This window comes from Zalophus californianus, chromosome 4, assembly GCF_009762305.2.
Source record: "Zalophus californianus isolate mZalCal1 chromosome 4, mZalCal1.pri.v2, whole genome shotgun sequence".
Taxonomy (NCBI): Eukaryota; Metazoa; Chordata; class Mammalia; order Carnivora; family Otariidae; genus Zalophus; species Zalophus californianus.
The window spans coordinates 106,527,104-106,548,436 of NC_045598.1; positions in this window are offsets into that span (position 1 = coordinate 106,527,104).

Genomic DNA, 21,333 nt, shown 5'->3' on the forward strand with positions numbered 1-21,333 from the left:
TGAACATATAATGGCTTGGAACTAAATTTTCTTAATTTAAAAAAGGATTTTTTACTTAGGGCATTTAAAAACATGCATTGATTGAACTTGTGACTGCTCTGTATAGGATTATATAAAATGCAGGCAAAACCCTGGGTCCAGAGAAGCATCTGGCTGGCTGGTTACTATAACTGGTTTATTTTCTTTTCTAGACAGGAGAGTGTAGACTTCTCATGGTATGCATTACTGCATTGCCCCCAGGATACTTCTCCAACAGGCAGTGCTCTTCCAGTTGGCCCCATTTTGTTATCTTTGTGATGTTAGCTCTTCTCCAGAAAATGCCAGATAAACTAGAACCAGTGTCCTCTCCATATTTCACCCAGAGCCATGGCCTCAGGTGCACTGATAGCACTATGAAATGGGGAGCCTCTTCCCCTGGAGATCTGTTTAGTGCTGTAAGAAGTTTCAGGGAACACTTTCAGCCATGGTAGGAGGTGATTCTGCTTTGAGAGTTTCACCTTATCTGTTTCAGCAGGCCCACCCCTAATCCTGAACCCCTCTACAAGAACTGGGCCTTGGGAATCTGCAAACATCTTTTTACTCAGGCAGACAATAGAGGTAAAGCCATTTGACTACTTTAGTTTCTTAATTTTCTCCCTCTGTTACATGGAAATATGTCAGAAGAGGAGGTCCCCTTCCACCCCAAAATCTGCCACTTCCCAGAGATGTGGAGAAGGGAACCACCATTCATTACTTATTGCTCCATGAGTAAATGGGGAGCACTGAGGATGCTCTGCACAGCTGAGTGGTCTACTTCCATCCTGGGAGATGAGTTCCATGTTCCTATGAGTGGCCAGGACAAAGACAGGGAACTGCCTTGGTCTCAGGGCTCCCAGGAGAAGTGTACAGATTGCTGTTTCTTTCCTTGAGGGGAGGATGTCTACCTTCCTGCCTCTCCACAAGGACTGCTCCAGAAATGTACTTTCCCAGGTGAGATAATTAGGTATCCACAGGGCCATGCCTGTGCAGTGGAGCCAAAGCCCTCCTGCAGAAGCTTCTTTAGAGGCATCAGTCCTCACCACCACCAGGGGGAAACAGTGAAGTGTACCTGCCCTCTATATGAAAACAAAGTACTGGTGGAAGAGGTTGGCTGGGCTTTGGAGGAAAGCTTCAGCCATGAGTATCCCTGAAAACCCATCCATTTTACACACTATAGGCAATGTGACTGGGGCTTATGAGCTTGCAAGCATCAACAAAATGTTTGAATCAACAATAAATAGATGTCTTTCTATAGGTAAATATGTATGTCATCTCCAAAATAAAATTGTGCAAAATTGAAATCTGTAAATGTTGAAAGGTCTAGAAAGAAAACTTCATGAACCTAGATTCATTGTGAAATCTAGTATTCATAAAAAATTATTTGTTAAGCAATTTTTAATATAGAGTTTTTTAAGAATGTGTACTGTAATTGAAAAGAAATCATAGTTAAATATATGACTTATAAGTAAATAATTTTAAAAAATTATTAAAATGTTTCCAAAAACTTTTAGAAAAATTATATTTAATACCTTTTAATATGTTTGATATCATGTGGAAGGATTATTCCTCTACTCTTCAAAAGAAATAGACTCCATCTCAGGGGCTGTGAACACATACACTCCATTCTCATCAAGCCTCTCTATATTTTCCACAAAATTTTCCTCTTGGCTCCAAGAAACTAAAAGTTTGAGTAAGGCCAGTAAGTCCTGAGAGGAGGAGGGGCATGGCCAGGGATGGAGCAGTGAGGTTACCTTGGCAGATGCCCTGTGGTCACAAGGGTTAGTACCCACTCACAGACACCCAGGCTCAGAAGGAAAGTAGATCCTTCTTGAGTGACAGACTCACATCTGCCAAACACAGAGACTAGAATTGGCAGTCATGATTTCAGTTAAACAATTTATAGCAAAAAACATAACTGTTGAAAGGACTGGTTACTCATCCCCTGAGCAATGCCTTTTCCTCCACATGGACAGCAATATCATAATTAGAAGCTGGTGATCACAGACTCAGAGGAGAAAAGTTAGTTTCCTGATTTGGAGGTTAATGGCATCTGGCCAGTCACCTGATAGAGGTCCATTGCCATCATAGACCTTGCCAATGGGACTTTGTCCTCTTGCCTGGACACAGACTGCTTGTATTCATCCAGCATCATTGACTTCCATGAGTCCCCCTTTCTACATTTAGCTGAATAACTCCCCCTCCCTTCTGAATGAATGGTTCATACCTTAAAGGTGCAGTCAGATTCTGTTGGCTTGGACCCCATTTTTTCTTTTTAAGGTTGACTGTGAATATGTTTCTAATTTGATCCATTCCAGTGTTTAATATTTACAAGGAATCTGTTTTATTTATATCTAAACCTACCCACTGTAGCTTTCAGGCCCATCCAGCAAACCACAGGAAATTACAGGGGGTAGGCTGCCTGCTCTCACCTCTGCTTGACTTCATTATTGCTGGCCTTCTCTTTCAGAGCCACTTCTGCCTCATATTTCCCCCATTGTTCTAGGGTAACCCCCTCCTCTTTCTGGAAGCTCCCTGGAACATGGATCCTGAGAATGGCATCTCCTCCAAGAAGTCAGTGGGCTCCCTGCTTTCATGGCCAGAATGTTCTACTGGGGCCAATGGTGGGATTGGAAGGGCCACTGTCTGTGACTTCTTCCCAATTCTGTTAGGTAAATTCTCACACATTCTGTGCCCTTTGCTTTTGTGAGGTGATCAATCACTAAGTTTCTATCCAAAAAGTCTGGGTTTAGTTTAACTCTGCTTTTTCTAACTGCATGGCTTTGGTAACAATAAAACTTTTTATTAAAAATAGAGCTACCTTATGACCCAGCAATTGCACTCCTGGACATTTATCCCAAAGACACAGATGTAGTGAAAAGAAGGGCCATATGCACCCCAGTGTTCATAGCAGCAATGTCTGCAATAGCCAAACAGTGGAAAGAGCTGAGATGCCCTTCAACAGATGAATGGATAAAGAAGATGTGGTCCATATATACAATGGAATATTACTCAGCCATCAGAAAGGATGAATACCCAACTTTTACATCAACATGGATGGGACTGGAGGAGATTATGCGAAGTGAAGTAAGTCAAGCAGAGAAAGTCAATTATCATATGGTTTCACTTATTTGTGGAACATAAGGAATAACATGGAGGACATTAGGAGAAGGAAGGGAAAAATGAAGGGGGGGAAATCGGAGGGAGAGATGAACCATGAGAGACTATGGACTCTGAGAAACAAACAGGGTTTTAGAAGGGGGGGGGGATGGGTTAGCCCGGTGGTGGGTATTAAGGAGAGCACATACTACATGGAGCACTGGGTGTTATACGAAAACAATGGATCCTGGATCATCACATCAAAAGCTAATGATGTATTGTATGGTGAATAACATAATAAAATTTAAAAAATTAAAAAAACCTGTTTTCTTAGTCGGTATGAGCTTGGTTATATTTATATTTGCTTTTTCAGTCACAGGGCTGTCTAGAGATTATATGACCTAATGTATGTGAAAGGGGAGATCAAGTTATTCTGTTTTTTCCACAAATAATTATTGAATGCTACTGTCTGCCAGGATCTACTTCAAGCACTGGGAAAAAAGCAAGAACAAAACAGGCAGATGCAATAATGATGACTTTACCAAGTTCCCTCCACTGAGGCTATATAATTTTGCATTCCCACCAAAAACTGAGTGCCTCTTCTCCACAGCATTGTCAACAAAGTCTGTTCTCAAACTTTTAGATGTTTGCCCAGCTGATGTTGAGAAATGATATCTTGATACAGTTTTAATTTTGTTTCTATTGTTATAAACAAGTTTTAGCATCTTCTCATATATTTAAGGATCATTTGAATGTCTTCTATTAACTATTTGTTTATATCTTCTGCCCAGTTATTTCTTATTTTGTGCATTTATGCCTTCTCACAACCTTTTTTTTTTAACATTTTTTAAAAATTAGGTTCATGGGCAGAAGACATGAACACACACTTTGCCAAAGAAGACATACAAATGGCTAACAGACACATGAAAAAATGTTCATCATCATTAGCCATCAGGGAAATTCAAATCAAAACCACATTGAGATACCACCTTACACCAGTCAGAATGGCAAAAATTGACAAGGCAAGAAACAACAAATGTTGGAGAGGTTGTGGAGAAAGGGGAACCCTCTTACACTGTTGGTGAGAATGCAAGTTGGTACAGCCACTTTGGAAAACAGTGTGGAGGTGCCTCAAAAAATTAAAAATAGAGCTACCCTATGGCCCAGCAATTGCACTCCTGGGCATTTACCCCAAAGACACAGATGTAGTGAAGGGAAGGGCCATATGCACCCCAATGTTCATAGCAGCAATGTCTGCAATAGCCAAACCGTGGAAAGAGCCGAGATACCCTTCAACATATGAATGGATAAAGAAGATGTCCATAATACAATGGAATATTACTCAGCCATCAGAAAGGATGAATACCCAACTTTTACATCAACATGTGTGGGACTGGAGGAGATTATGCTAAGTGAAATAAGTCAAGCAGAGAAAGTCAATTATCTTATGGTTTCACTTATTTGTGGAACATAAGGAATAGCATGGAGGACATTAGGAGAAGGAAGGGAAAAAATGAAGGGGGGAAATCGGAGGGAGAGATGATCCATGAGAGACTATGGACTGTGAGAAACAAACTGAGGGCTTTAGAGGGGAGGGGGGTGGGTAGGTTAGCTGGTGATGGTTATTAAGGAGAGCACATACTGCATGGAGCACTGGGTGTTATACGAAAACAATGAAGCATGGATCGCTACATCAAAAACTAATGATGTATTGTATGCTAACATAACATAATAAAATTAAATTTAAAAAATTAGGTTTGTTAGTGGTTTCCTACTTTGTTGTTCCAAAGAAATAGGTTGTTTACTTATTTACTTCCTTATGTACTTATTGTACTGCTTTTCTATTAGTCATTAATTTCTGCTCATACGTTTTAAAATTCTTATATATTTTTTGTTTTCTTCATTGATATTTTTCTAGATTTTTAATTTCCACTTTTAATTCATTTAATTCTTATACACTTGTAATTAAAGCTATGAATTTTCCTGGGAGCATTTATGTAATTAATACAGATCCTTATACATCTAGTTTAATTATCATTTTCTAAAAGTTCTTCAATTCCTTTTGTATTCACCTCCTTTTATCCAAGAGTTGTTTAATAGTGTGTGTCTGTTATTAATTTTAACAAAACAGTAACAACAGAGAGATTTGGCAATATTCACTGATACTACATGAAGAATAGAAGAGAATAGAAGAATAGAAGAACACTATTTCTATTTTTTCTATTTTAAATACTACATTCAGATTTTTTTTTGTTGCCTAATATTGAACATTCCATGTGTAGGAGGTGTAATTTTATTGTTGGGTTAATATATTGATGGGATATACATATATGTTTTATGTATATAAAACATCTTCTTTATCCATTCATCAGTTGATGGACATTTGGGATCTTTGCATAATTGGCTATTGTTGATAATGCTTCTATAAACATCGGGGTGCAAGTATCCCTTTGAATCAGTATATTCATATCCTGTGGGTAAATACCTAGTAGTGCAATTGCTGGATCGTAGGGTAGCTCTATTTTTAACTTTTTGAGGAATCTCCATACTGTTTATCAGAGTGGATGCATCAGTTTGCATTCCCACCAAGAGTGTAAGAGGGTTCCCCTTTCTCTGTGTCCTCGCCAACATCTGTTGCTTCCTGTGTTGTTAATTATAGCCATTCTGACAGGTGTGAGGTGACTTCTCATCATGGTTTTGATTTGTATTTCCCTGATGATGAGTGTTGTTGAGCATTTTTTCATGTGTCTGTTAGCCATCTGTATGTCCTCCTTGGAAAAATGTCTATTTATGTCTTCTGCCCATTTCTTAACTGGATTATTTGGTTTTTGGGTGCTGAGTTTGATAAATTCTAGATTTGAATACTAACCCTTTATCAGATATGTCATTTGCAAATACCTTCTCCCATTCTATAGGTTGCCTTTTAGTTTTGTTGATTATTTCCTTCACTATGCAGAAGTTTTTATCTTGATGAAGTCCCAAAAGTTCATTTTTCCTTTTGTTTCCCTTGTATTTGGAGTCATTTCCAGCAAGAAGTTGCTGCAGCTGATGTCAAGGAGGTTGCTGCTTGTGTTCTCCTCTAGGATTTTGATGGATTCCTGTCTCACATTGAGGTCTTTCATCCATTTTGAATTTATTTTTGTGTATGGTGTAAGAAAATGGTGCAGTTTCATTTTTCTACATGTGTCTATACAATTTTCCCCACACCATTTGTTGAAGAGACTGTCTTTTTTCCATTGGATATTCTTTCCTGCTTGTCAAAGATTAGTTGGCCATATAGTTGTGGGTCCATTTCTGGGTTCTTTATTCTTTTCCATTGATCTGTGTCTGTTTTGTGTCAGTACCATACTGTCTTGATGATTACAACTTTGTAATATAGCTTGAAATCTGAAATTGTGGTGTCTCCAGCTTTGTTTTTCTTTCTCAGGACTGCTTTGACTATTTGGGGTCTTTGGTAGTTCCATAAAATTTTAGGATTGTTTGTTCTAACTCTGTGAAAAATGCTGGTGGCACTTTGATAGGGATTGCATTAAATGTGTAGATTGTTTTGGGTAGCATAGACATTTTAACATGTTTGTTCTTCCATGAGCATGGGATGTTTTTTCCATTTCTTTGTGTCCTCTTCAGTTTTTTTTCATAAGTGTTCTGTAGTTTTCAAAGTACAAATATTTTACCTCTTTGGTTAGGTTTATCCCTAGGTATCTTATGGTTTTTGGTGCAGTTGTAAATGGGATTGATTCCTTGATTAATCTTTCTGCTGCTTCATTACTGGTGTATAGAAATGCAAAAGAATCATGGGACACTACATTAAAAACTAATGATGTACTGTATGGTGACTAATGTAACATTAAAAAAAAGAAATGCAAAAGATTTCTGTACATTGATTTTGTATCCCGTGACTTTGCTGAAGTCATGTATCAGTTCTAGGAAAATTTTTGGTGGAGTCTCTAGGGTTTTCTACATAGAGTGTCATATCATCTGTGAATGGTGAAAGTTTGACTTCTTCCTTGCTGATTTGGATGCCTTTTATTTCTTTGTGTTTGACTGCTGAGGCTAGGACTTCCAGTACTATGTTAAATAACAATCATGAGAATAGACCTCCCTATCTTGCTCCTGATGGTAGAGGAAAAGATCTCAGTTTTCCCCAATGAGGATGATATTAGCTGTGGGTCTTTCATATATGGGCTTTATGATGTTGAGATATGTTCCATTGATTCCTACATTGTGGAGGGTTTTTATGAAGAATGGATGCTGTATTTGTCAAGTGCTTTTTCTGCATCTATTGAGAGAATCCATGGTTCTTATCCTTTCTTTTATTAATGTGGTCTATCGTGTTGACTGATCTGTGACTATTGAAACAAGAATAAATCCCACTTGATCATGGTGAATGATTCTTTTAATGTACTGTGTATTCAGTTTGCTAGTATTTTTTTATTTTTATTTATTTTTAATTAATTTTATTTTATTATGTTAGTCACCATACATTACATCATTAGTTTTTGATGTAGTGTTCCATGATTCATTGTTTGTGTATAACACCCAGTGCTCCATGCAATACGTGCCCTCCTTAATACCCATCACCAGGCTAACCCATCCCCCCACCCTCCTCCCATCCAAAACCCTCAGTTTGTTTCTCAGAGTCCAGTCTCTCACGGTTCATCTCCCCCTCCGATTTCCCCCCTTCATTTTTCCCTTCCTACTATCTTCCTTTTTTTTTTTTTAACATAATGTATTGTTTGTTTCAGAGGTACAGGCCTGTGATTCATCAGTTGTACCCAGTTCATAGCGCTCACCATAGCACATACACTCCCCATTGTCCATCACCTAGCCACCCCATCTCTCCCACCCCCACCACCCCAGCAACCCTCAGTTTGTTTCCTGAGATTATGAATTCCTCATATCAGTGAGATCATATGATACTTGTCTTTTCTCTGATTGACTTATTTTGCTTAGTTTGCTAGTATTTTTTAATTTAAATTCAATTAGTCAACACATAGTACATCATTAGTTTCAGACATAGAGTTCAGTAATTCATCAGTTGCATATAACATCCAGTGTTCATAACATCCTGTGCCCTCCTTAATGCCCATCACCCAATTACCCCAAGCCCCCACCCACTTCCCCTCCAGCAACCCTCAGTTTGTTTCCTATAGTTAAGAGTCTCTCATTGTTTTTCTCCCTCTCTGATGAATTCCCATTCAGTTTTCCCTCCCTTCCCCTATGATAATCTGCACTGTTTCTTATATTCCACATATGAGTGAAACCATATAATTGTCTTTCTCTGACTTATTTCATTCAGCATAATACCTTCCAGTTCCATCCATGTCAGTGTAAATGGTAAGTATTCATCCTTCCTGATGACTAATATTCCATTGTATACATGAACCACGTCTTCTTTATCCATTCATATGTTGATTGACATCTCAGCTCTTTCCAAAGTTTGGCTATGTGTACATTGCTGCCATAAATATTGGAGTGCAGGTGCCCTTCAGATCACTACATATGTATCTTTGGGGTAAATACCTAGTAGTGCAATTGCTGGGTCATATGGTAGCTCCCTTTCTTAAAGAACCTCCATACTGTTTTCCAGAGTGGATGCACCAGTTTGCATTCCCACCAACAGTGTAAGAGTGTTCCCCTTTCTCCACATCCTCGCCAACATTTGTTGTTTCCTCACTTGTTAATTTTAGCCATTCTGACTGGTGTGAGGTCTCATTGTCGTTTTAATTTGTATTTCCCTGATGCCAAATGATGTGGAACATTTTCTCATGTGTCTGTTAGACATTTGTATGTCTTCTTTGGAGAAATGTCTGTTCATGTCTTCTGCCCATTTCTTGACTGGATTACTTGTTTTTTGGGTGTTGAGTTTGAGTAGTTCTTTATAGATTTTGGATACCAGCCCTTTATCTGATGTCATTTGCAAATATCTTCTCCCATTCTGTCGGTTGTCTTTTAGTTTTGTTGACTGTTTCCTTTGCTGTGCAGAAGCTTTTTATCTTGATGAAGTCCCAAAAGTTCATTTTTGCTTTTGTTTCCCTTGCATTTGAAGTCATGTCTAGCAAGAAGTTGCAGCAGCTAAGGTCGAAGAGGTTGCTGTCTGTGTTCTCCTCTAGGATTTTGAGGATTCCTTTCTCATATTGAGGTCTTTCATCCATTTTGAGTTTATCTTTGTGTATGGTAAGAAAATGGTCCAGTTTCATTTTTCTACGTGTGTCTATCCAATTTTCCCCACACCATTTTGTTGAAGAGAATGTTTTTTTTCCCCATTGGATATTCTTTCCTGCTTTGTCAAAGATTAGTTGACCATAGAGTTGAGGGTCCATTTCTGGGTTCTTTATTCTGTTCCATTGATCTATGTGTCTGTTTTTGTGCCAGTACATACTGTCTTCTTCATGATTACGGATTTGTAATATAGCTTAAAGTCCAGAATTGTGAGGCCCCCAACTTTGGTTTTCTTTTTCAACATTCCTCTCGCTATTTGGGGTCTTTTCTGGTTACATACAAATTTTAGGATTGTTTGTTTCAGCTCTATGAAAAATGTCGATGGTATTTTGATAGGGATTGAATTGAATGTGTAGATTGCTCTGGGTAGCATGGACATTTTAACAATATTTATTCTTCCAATCCATAGCATGGAATGTTTTTCCATCTCTTTGTGTCTTTCTCAGTTTCTTTCATAAATGTTCTATAGTTTTTAGAGTACAGATCCTTTACTTCTTTGGTTAGGCTTATTCCTAGGTATCTTATGGTATTTGTTGCAATTGGCTATGGGATTGACTCCTAATTTCTCTTTCTTCTGTATCATTGTTAGTGTATAGAAATGCAACTTATTTCTGTGCATTGATTTTATATCCTGCCATATTGCTGAATTGCTGTATGAGTTCCTGCAATTTTTGGGTGAGGTCTTTTGGGTTTTCCACATAAAGTATTATGAGATCTGTGAATAGTGAGAGTTGACGTCTTTGCCAATTTGAATGCCATTTATTTCTTTTTTTGTCTGATTGCTGAGGCTAGGACTACTAGTACTATGATGAAGAGCAGTGGTGAGAGTGGGCATCCCTGTTGTGTTCCTGACCTTAGGGGAAAAGCTCTCAATTTTTCCTCATTGAGAATGATATTTGCTATGGGATTTTCATAGATGGCTTTTATGATTTTGAGGTATGTTCCCTCTACCTCTACATGGTGGAGGGTTTTTATCAAGAAAGGATGCTGTACTTTGTCAAATGCCTTTTCTGCATCTATTGAGAGGATCATATGGTTTCTTGTCCTTTCTTTTATTAATGTGATGTATCACATTTATTGATTTGTGAATGTTGAACCACCCTTGCAGCAGAGGAATAAATCCCACTTGGTCATGGTGAATAATCCTTTTAATGTAGTGTTGGATTCTATTGGCTAGTATCTTGGGGAGAATTGTGGCATCCATGTTCATCAGGGATATTGTCCTGTAATTGTCCTTTTTAGTGGGATCTTTGTCTAAAGGTTTTGGAATCAAGGTGATGCTGGCATCATAGAATCAGTTTGGAAATTTCCCTTCCATTTCTACTTTTTTGGAACAGTTTGAGAAGAACAATTATTTGCTCTTCTTCAAATGGTTCATAGAATTCCCCTGGGAAGCCATCTGGTCTTGGACTTTTGTTTGTTCAGAGATTTTTGATTACTGACTCAATTTCTTTACTAGTTATGGGTCTCTTCAGGTTTTCTATTTCTTCCTGTTTCAGTTTTGGTAGTTTAGGCTTCATTTTCTGTTTCTTTTCTAGCTCCTTTAGGTGTAAGGTTAGGATGTGTATTTGAGACTTTTCTTGCTTCTTGAGACAGGCCAGTATATATTGCAATATACTTCCCACTTAGGATCATCTTTGCTGTATCCCAAAGGTTTTGGACTGTCATGTTTCATTTACATTTGCTAATATATACATATATATATATATATATATGTATATATCTTCTTTAATTTCCTTTTTAACCCATTCATTTTTCAGTAGTATGTTCTTTAATTTCCACGTATTTGTGGTCTTTCCACATTTCTTCTTGTGGTTGACTTCAAGTTTCATACAGTTGTGGTCAGTAAATATGCATGGTATGATCTCAATTTTTGTACTTGTTGAGGCCTGATTTGTGACCCAGTATATGATCTATTCTGGAGAATGTCCCATGTGCACTCTGAAAAGAATGTGTATTCTGTTGCTTTAAGATGAATTGTTCTGGATATATCTGTTAAGTCTATCTGGTCCAATGTGTTATTCAAAGCCATTGTTTCCTTGTTGATATTCTACTTGGATGATCGGCCCGTTGCTGTAAGAGGGGGTGTTAAAGCCTCCTACTATTATTGTATTATTATCAATGAGTTTCTTTATGTTTCTTATTAACTGATTTATATGTTTGGGTGCTCCCAAGTTGGGGGCATAAGTATTTACAATCGTTAGATCTTCTTGTTCGATAGACCCCTTCATTATGATATAGTGCCCTTCTTTATCTGTTACACTCTCTGGCTTAAAACCTAGTTTTTCTGATATAAGTATTGCTACTCTGGCTTTTTTTTTTTTTTTTTTGATGTCCATTAGCATGATCAATAGTTCTCCATCTCCTCATTTTCTTTTTTTTTTTATGTTATGTTAATCACCATACATTACATCATTAGTTTTTGATGTAGGGTTCCATGATTCATTGTTTGTGTATAACACTGGTGCTCCATTCAACACGTTCCCTCTTTAATAGCCATCACAAGGCTAACCCATCCCCCCACCCCCTCCCTTCTAAAACCCTCAGTTTGTTTCTTAGAGTCCATAGTCTCTCATGGTTTCTCTCCCCCTCCGATCCCCCCTTCATTTTTCCCTTCCTACTATCTTCTTCTTTTTTTTTTTTTAACATATAATGTATTATTTGTTTCAGACATACAGGTCTGTGATTCAACAGTCTTACACAATTCACAGTGCTCACCATAGCACATACCCTCACCAATCTCTATCACCCAGCCACCCCAACCCTCCCAGCCCCTACCACTCCAGCCACCCTCAGTTTGTTTCCTGAGATTAAGAATTCCTCATATCAGTGAGATCATATGATACATGTCTTTTTCTGATTGACTTATTTCGCTCAGCATAATACCCTCCAGTTCCATCCATGTCATTGCAAATGGCAAGATTTCATTCCTTTTGATGGCTGCATAATATTCCATTGTATATATATACCCCATCTTCTTTATCCATTCATCTATTGATGGACATCTAGGCTCTTTCCATAGCTTGGCTATTGTGGACATTGCTGCTATAATCATCGGGGTGCACATACCCCTTCGGATCACTACATTTGTATCTCTGGGGTAAATACCCAGTAGTGCAATTGCTGGGTTGTAGGGTAGCTCTATCTTCAACTTTTTGAGGAAACTCCATACTGTTTTCCAGACTGGCTGCACCAGCTTGCATTCCCACCAACAGTGTGGGAGCGTTCCCCTTTCTCTGCATCCCTGCCAACATCTGTCGTTTCCAGACTTGTTAATTCTAGCCATTCTGACTGGTGTGAGGTGGTATCTCATTGAGGTTTTGATTTGGATTTCCCTGATGCAGAGCAATATTGAGCACATTTTCATGTGTCTGTTGGCCATTTGGATGTCTTTGGGAAAATGTCTGTTCATGTCTTCTGCCCATTTCTTGATTGGATCATTTGTTCTTTGGGTGTTGACTTAATAAGTTCTTTATAGATTTTGGATACTAGCCCTTTATCTGATATGTCATTTGCAAATATCTTCTCCCATTCTGTTGGTTGTGTTTTGGTTTTGTTGACTGTTTCTTTTGCTGTGCAAAAGCTTTTTATCTTGATGAAGTCCCAATAGTTCATATTTGTGCTTGCTTCCCTTGCCTTTGGCAATGTTTCCAGGAAGAAGTTCCTGTGGTTGAGGTTGAAGAGGTTGCTGCCTGTGTTCTGCTTCAAGATGTTGATGGACTCCTGTCTCACATTTAGGTCTTTCAACCATTTGGAGTCTATTTTTGTGTGTGGTGTAAGGAAATGGTCCAGTTTCATTCTTCTGCATGTGGCTCTCCAATTTTCCCAACACCATTTGTTGAAGAGACTGTCTTTTTTCCAGTGGACATTCTTTCCTGCTTTGTCGAAGATTAGTTGACCATAGAATTGAGGGTCCATTTTTGGGCTCTCTATTCTATTCCATTGATCTATGTCTTTTTTCTTTTTCTTTTCTTTTCTTTTTTTTTTTGGTGCAGTACCATACTGTCTTGATGATGACAGCTTTGTAATAGAGCTTGAAGTCCGGAATTGTGATGCCACCAGCTTTGCTTTTCTTTTTCAATATTCCTTTGGCTATTCAGGGTCTTTTCTGGTTCCATAGAAATTTTAGGATTATTTGTTCCATTTCTTTGAAAAAAGTGGATGGTATTTTGATAGGGATTGCATTAAATGTGTAGATTACTGTAGGTAGCATTGACATCTTCACAATATTTGTTTTTCCAATCCATGAGCACGGAATGTTTTTCCATTTCTTTGTGTCTTCCTCAATTTCTTTCATGAGTATTTTATAGTTTTCTGATTACAGATTCTTTGCCTCTTTGGTTAGATGTATCCCTAGGTATCTTATGGTTTTGGATGCAATTGTAATTGGGATCAACTGCTTAATTTCCCTTTCTTCTGTCTTGTTGTTGGTGTATAGGTATGCCACTGATTTCTGTGCATTGATTTTATATCCTGCCACTTTACTGAATTCCTGTATGAGTTCTAGAAGTATTGGGGTGGAGTCTTTTGGGTTTTCCACATAAAGTATCAGATGATCTGCAAAGAGTGAGAGTTTGACTTCCTCTTTGCCGATTTGGATGCCTTTTATTTCTTTTTTGTTGTCTGATTGCTGTGGCTAGGACTTCTAATACTATGTTGAATAGCAGTGGTGAGAGTGGACATCCCTTTCGTGTTCCTGACCTTAGGGAGAAAGCTCTCAGTTTTTCCCCGTTGAGAATGATATTGGCTGTGGGTTTTTCATAGATGGCTTTTATGATATTGAGGTATGTACCTTCTCTCCCTATATTCTGAAGAGTTTTGATCAAGAAAGGATGCCGTACTTTGTCAAATGTTTTTTCTGCATCTATTGAGAGGATCATATGGTTCTTGTTCTTTCTTTTATTAATGTGATGTATCACATTTATTGATTTGTGAATGTTGAACCACCCTTGCAGCAGAGGAATAAATCCCACTTGGTCATGGTGAATAATCTTTTTAATGTAGTGTTGGATCCTATTGGCTAGTATCTTGGGGAGAATTGTGGCAACCATGTTCATCAGGGATATTGGTCTGTAATTCTTCTTTTTGATGGGGTCTTTCTCTGGTCTGGGGATCAAGGTAATGGTGGCCTGATAAAACGACTTTGGAAGTTTTCTTTCCCTTACTATTTTTTGGAACAGTTTTAGAAGAATAGGTATTAATTCTTTAAATGTTTGGTAGAATTCCCCTGGGAAGCCATCTGGCCCTAGGCTTTTGTTTCTTGGGAGATTTTTCATTACTGCTTCAATTTCCTTAGTGGTTACAGGTCTGTTCAGGTTTTCTATTTCTTCCCGGCTCAGTTTTGGTAGTTTATACATCTCTAGGAATGCATCCATTTCTTACAGATTATCTAATTTGCTGGCACATTTTTGCTTATAATATGTTCTTATAATTGTTTGTATTTCTTTTGTGTGGGTTGTGATCTCTCTTTCATTCATGATTTTATTGATTTGGGTCATTTCTCTTTTCTTTTTGATAAGTCTGGCCAGGGGTTTATCAATATTATTAAATCTTTCAAAGAACCAACTCCTAGTTTTGTTGATCTGTTCTACTGTTCTTTTAGTTTCTATTTTTTGATATCTGCTCTGATCTTTATTATTTCTCTTCTCTTGCTGGGTTTAGGCTTTATTTGCTGTTTTTTTCTCCAGCTCCTTTAGGTGTAGGGTTAGGTTGTGTATTTGAGACCTATCTTGTTTATTGAAAGCTATATACTTTCCTCTGAGGACCGCCTTTGCTGTATCCCAAAGATTTTGAACAGTTGTGTTTTTATTTTCATTTGTTGCCATGAATTTTTTAAATTCTTCTTTAATTTCCTGGTTGACCCATTCATTCTTTAGTAGGATGCTCTTTAGCCTCCATGTATTTGAGTTCTTTCTGACTTTCCTATTGTGATTGAGTTCTAGTTTCAAAGCACTGTGGTCCGAAAGTATGCAGGGAATGATCCCAATCTTTTGGTACTGTTTGAGACCTGATTTATGACCCAGGATGTGGTCTATTCTGGAGAATGTTCCTGCGCACTAGAGAAGAATGTGTATTCTGTTGTTGTGGGATGGAATGTTCGGAATATGTCTGTGAAGTCCATTTGGTCCAGTGTGTCATTTAAAATCTTTATTTCCTTGTTGATCTGTCCATTTCAGTGAGGGGGGTGTTAAAGTTCCCTACTATTGTTGAATTTTTTCAATGTGTTTCTTTGCTTTTGTTATTAATTGGTGTACATAATTGGCTGCTCTCATGTTCGGGGCATAGATATTTACTATTGTTAGATCTTGTTGCATAGACCCTTTAAGTAAAATATAGTGTCTTTCCTCATCTCTTATTATAGTCTTTGGTTTAAAATTTAATTTGTCTGATATAAGGATTGCCACCCCAGCTTTCTTTTGGTGTCCATTAACATAGTAAATAGTTTCCACCCCCTCACTTTCAGGCTGGAGTTGTCTTTGGGTCTAAAATGAGTCTCTTGCAGACAGCATATCAATGGGTCTTGGTTTTTTATCCAATCTGATAGCCTGTGTCTTTTGATTGGGGCATTGAGCCCATTTACATTCAGGGTAACTTTTGAAAGATATGAATTTAGTGCCATTGTATTGCCTGTAAGTTGACTGTTACTGTATATTGTCTGTGTTTCTTTCTGGTCTATGTTACTTTTAGGCTCTCTCTTTGCTTAGAGGACCCCTTTCAATATCTCTTGTAGGGCTGGTTTCATGTTTGTAAATTCCTTTAGTTTTTGTTTGTCCTGGAAGCTTTTTATCCTTCTTTCTAGTTTCAATGACAGCCTAGCTGGATATAGTATTCTTGGCTGCATATTTTTCTCATTTAATGCTCTGAATATATCATGCCAGTCCTTTTTGGTCTGCCAGGTCTCTGTGGATAGGTCTGTTGCCAATCAAATGTTTCTACCTTTGTAGGTTACAGATCTTTTGTCCCAACCTGCTTTCAGGATTTTCTCTTTGTCTCTGAGACTTGTGTTTTACTATTAGATGTCAGGGTGTTTACTTATTTTTATTGATTTTGAGGGGGCTTCTCTGTGTCTCCTGGATTTTGATGCCTGTTTCCTTCCCCAAATTAGGGAAGTTCTCTGCTATAATTTCCTCCATTAGACCTTCTGCCCCTCTCTCTCTTTCTTCTTCTTCTGGGATCCAATTATTCTACTACTGTTTCATCTTATGGTATCACTTATCTCTCGAATTCTGTCCTCATGATCCAGTAGTTGTTTTTCTCTCTTTTTCTCAGCTTCTTTATTTTCCATCATTTGGTCTTCTATATCACTAATTCTCTCTTCTGCCTCATTTGTCCTAGCAGTTAGAGCCTCCATTTTTGATTGCACCTCATTGGTAGCCTTTTTTATTTCAACTTGGTTAGAATTTAGTTCTTTTATTTCTCCAGAAAGGGTTTTTCTAGTATCTTCCATGCTTTTTTCAAGCCCAGCTAGTATCTTTAAAATCATCATTCTGAACTCTAGTTCTGATATCTTACTAATGTCCATATTGATTAGGTCCCTGGCAGTTGGTACCTTCTCTTATTCTTTTTTGAGGTGATTATTTCCATCTTCTCATTTTGTCCAGAGGAGAATAGGTGAATCAGAGAACAAAATGCTAACAGGGTAATACGACCCCAGAAAAATATACACTAAACAAATCAGAAGAGACCTGAAACTGGGGGAAAAGAAAGGGAAAGAAAGAAAAAAGAAAAAAAAAAGGATATGATCAAATATGATCAGGCTGGTGCATAGATCAGTGCCACACACTAGATTTTGGGGGTATTTTGGTCTGTTAGAAGAGACTACCTCCCAATATTTTATTTTATTTTTTTAAAGATTTTATTTATTTAATTGACAGAGAGAGACACAGCGAGAGAGGGAACATAAGCAGGGGGAGTGGAGAGGAAGAAGCAGGCTTCCTGCTGAGCAGGGAGCCCGATGTGGGGCTCAATCCCAGGACCCTGGGACCATGACCTGAGCTGAAGGCAGATGCTTAATGACTGAGTCACCCAGGCGCCCACCAATTTTAAAGAAAGAAAAATTATATATGTACATAAATAAGGGTAAGTACGATGAAGGGATGGAATATGAGTATAATGCTGAAAATTATAAAAGACTTTATAAAAGGAATTGATATGAAGTTGGTTGAAAAAAGAAAGAAGGGAATTTAAAAAAAATGGGAGAAAATGTGATCAGACAGGAGACTAGAACAAAGCCATACACTAGAGATTTAGGGGATAATTTGGTCTGTTAGAAGAAACTATCCCAAAATTTTAAAGAGAGAACAACTTATACATATATACCAAAAATAAGGTTAACTACTATGAAGGGATTGAATATGACTCTAAAAATGAAAATAAAAAAGATTTTAAAAAATGGATTGATAAGATGTTGGTTGAAAAAGGGGAAAAGAAAAGTTCAATAAAAAAAGAAAAATTTAAAAAAGAAAATTAAAAAAATTAACTTTGAAAGACTAATGAATCAGGGGGAAAAAGCCATGAATTCTGTGTGCTGTATTCCCGTAGTGCTGGAGTTCTGCCATTCTCATTGATTGGCAAACTTGGTCTTGGCTGGCTGTTCTTGCTGATCTCCTGGGGGAGGAGCCTGTTGCTGTGGTTCTCAGGTGTCTTTGCAGGAGGCAGAATTGCCCCGCCCTTGCTGGGCCTGGGCTGAGTACTTGCTCAGGTGTGCTCTAGGGAGCTTTTGTTCCCTGCAAACTTTCCATACAGCTTCGGATGCCGAGAGTGAAAATGGTGGCCTCCCAATCTCCACTCTGGAAGAGCTGAGAACTCGGGGCCCCACTCCTCAGGTAGCCCCCAGAGAAAAGCAGTCAATCACTCCCGTCACCCTGGTCTCTGGCTGTACTCCATGCTCACCTGGCCTGTGACTGAGCATTTCTATCTCTGGCACACGACCCCATGTGGAGTCTCCAAATCCAGCAGATCCCTGCGGTGCGCTCCTGTGCCACTCCTCCTGGGGGAGGAAGGGGAGTCTCCCCAGGTCTGCCACTTGTTGGGTCCCTGCCCAAAGAGCAGTGGCCTGACTGTGCCATGGATCATGGTTTATGGCAACCCCTAGCTGAGAGCCCACTCTTTGGCTCCGTCTCTGCCGCCCATGTGCAGTCTCCAAACCAGCAGATTCCTTTGGTGCGCTCCCGCGCCACTTCTCCCGGGGGAGGAAGGGGAGTCTCCCCAGATCTGCCGCTTGTTGGGTCCCTGTCTGAAGAACAGTGGCCCGACTGTGCAGCGCATCACAGTTTATGCGGACCCTGAGCTGAGAGCCCACTCCTTGGCTCTGTCTGTGCAGCCGGCTTCCCCGCTCTAATACCTGGGAGCTCTGCTGCACTCAGGCACCCCTGGTCTTTCTGTGACCCTGAGAGTCCTGAGACCACACTGTCCCAGTGAGGGTTCCACCCCCCGCTTAGCCACTGGAGTGACTTCCCTTGGCAGAGTCGACTTCTAAAATTTCCAATTTTGTCTCTGCAGCTCTATCACTTGCCAGTAGCGGCTGACAGAGGCCCCCTCCCCCACTGTCTATCTTCCGGAATATTGCCTGGGATTCACTTCTTCACACATCCTACCTTCCAGAAAGTGGTTGCTTTTCTGTTTACAGAGTTCCTGCTATTCTTTTCTTCGATCTCCTGTTGAGTTTGTAGGTGTTCAGAATGGTTTGATCCCTATCTAGCTGAATTCCTGGGACCAGATGAAATTTAGGTCTCCTACTCCTCTGCCATCTTGCTGCTCCCCCCTCTATCTCCTCGTTTTCAATCTGTAGGTGTCTTTAGGTCTAAAATGAATCTTTTGTAGGCAACGTATAGATGATAGGTCTTGTTTTTTTTTTTATTCGTTCTGCTTTCCTATATCTTTTGATTGGAGCATTTAGTCCATTTACATTCAGAGTAATTATTGATAGATATGAATTTCGTGCCATTGTATTACCTGTAAAATTGTTGTTTCTGGAGATCTTCTCTGTTTCTTTCTAGTCTTTGTAGCTTTTGGTCTTTCTCACTCAGAGTCTCCTTTAATATTTCTTGCAGTCTGGTTTAGTCATCACAAATTCCTTTAGTATTTTTTGGTCTTGGAAACTCTTTATCTGTCCTATTCCAAATGACAGCTTTACTGGATAAAGTCTGCTTGGCTGCATGTTTTTCCCATTCCACATGTTTAATATATCATGCCACTCTTTTTCCTGCCTGCCATTTTCTGCTGCGAACCTGATTTGTCTTCCCCTATAGGTTAAAGACCTTTACTCTCCTGCAGCTTTTAGGATTCTTCCCTTATCTCTGTATTTTACTAATTTTACTACTATATGTCTTGGTGTTGACCTGCTTTTGTTGATTTTGATGAGTGTTCTCTGTGTTTCCTATATTTGGATGTTTGTTTCCTTCCCCAGATTAGGGGAGTTTTCAGCTATAATTTGCTTAAATAAACCTTCTGCCCCCTTTTCCCTCTCTTCTTCTTCTGGAACTCTTAGGATATGAATGTTATTACACTTTATGGAGTCATTGAGTTTCTTAAGTCTCCATTCATAATCCAATATTTTTTCCTCTTCTTTTCAGCTTCATTATTTACCATAATTTTATTTCTATATCACTTATTCATTCCTCTGTTTCTTCCATCATCCTTGTGGTCATTACACCAGTTGGTTTTGCAACTCAGTTATAGCTTTTTTATTTTACTTTATTTTATTTTGGCCTGACTAGTGTTTAGGTCTTTTATGTCTGCAGTAAGGGACTCCCTGGTATCTTTTATGCTTTTCTGAAGCCCAGCTAATAATCTTATGATTGTTGTTTTAAATTCTGGATTAGGCATATTACTTTCATCTGTTTTAATTAGATCCCTGGCCTTGACCTCTTCTTGTTCTTTGTTTTGGGATCAATTCTGCCATCTTGACATATCATCTAGGTCTCTGTCTTCTGTGTGTTAGGAAAGCCTGCTATGTTTGCTGCTCCTGAGAGTAATGGCTTTATGAAGAAGAGATCCTATACTGTTCAGGGCCTTGTGCTTCAGGAACTGTTTCTGGTATATGCTTTCTGTACTCTGCTGTTTTGTTTTAGCTGCTCTTTCCCTCAGGTCAGTCCTCTGCAGTTGCCTGCAGTGGGGAGTGTTTGAACCTTGTCCACTGTGTGATGAGTTTTAACTTGTTGTGTTTCGATCTGCTTGTTTAAAAAGGCTAGATCCTAATTTCCCTAGAACTGAAGATTTGCAGATCTCTATGGTCAGTAGAGTTGGTGTGTGTGGGTGGTGGTGTTTGTGTTGGTCTTCTGGGGGAGAGGCCTGCTGCCCTGATTCTCAGGCGACTTGTCTTAGTGGAACTGTACCTGTAGGGCACAGTGGCACAGTGCTTGGTGTAAGTGGCTCCAGCCTCCACCAGGAGTACTGTATTTCTCACTGAAGTTGATCAGTGGCATCAACCCACTCTTTTGTCCTTGGAGTGGGGCATTTGCACCTGCCACTATTCAGGAAAGCCCTCACAGAAGAGCAAACAATCTCCCCTCTTGTGTCCCTGGCTTCTGTCATAACCCTGCCTTAACCCTATCTGTGTCCAGGTTGTCTGCCCACTTGGAAGTGCAGTGCTCCTGTGTTTTATCTCAAGCACACTGGCTGGGCTTCAAAACTCCACATTTTAGAGATCTGGTGGAGCACAGACCCATGCTGATCCTCTGAGGGAGGGTCTTACTGTGCTGGGGCTGGTACTGGTTTGTTCCTGAAGGCAGTTACAGGAATGTGCAGGAACTTGAAGTTTAGAGTTTAGGGTGCAGCAAAAAGCCAGTGTCCAGGCTGGCTCTCCTCAGGAGGTGTCTCTGCTCCTATGCTTATAACAGAGCTCGCTGGCTCTTTTGTCCCTAGAAAGGCCATGCCGTATCTCCCAAAAGCACTCCAAGAAGGGGAACTGTCTCTCCCAGTGTGACCCAGGGATCCTCAGACCATGCTTCCTGCTCCTGGCCCCCACCCTCCTTCTCCACGGGAATGCCTCTACAC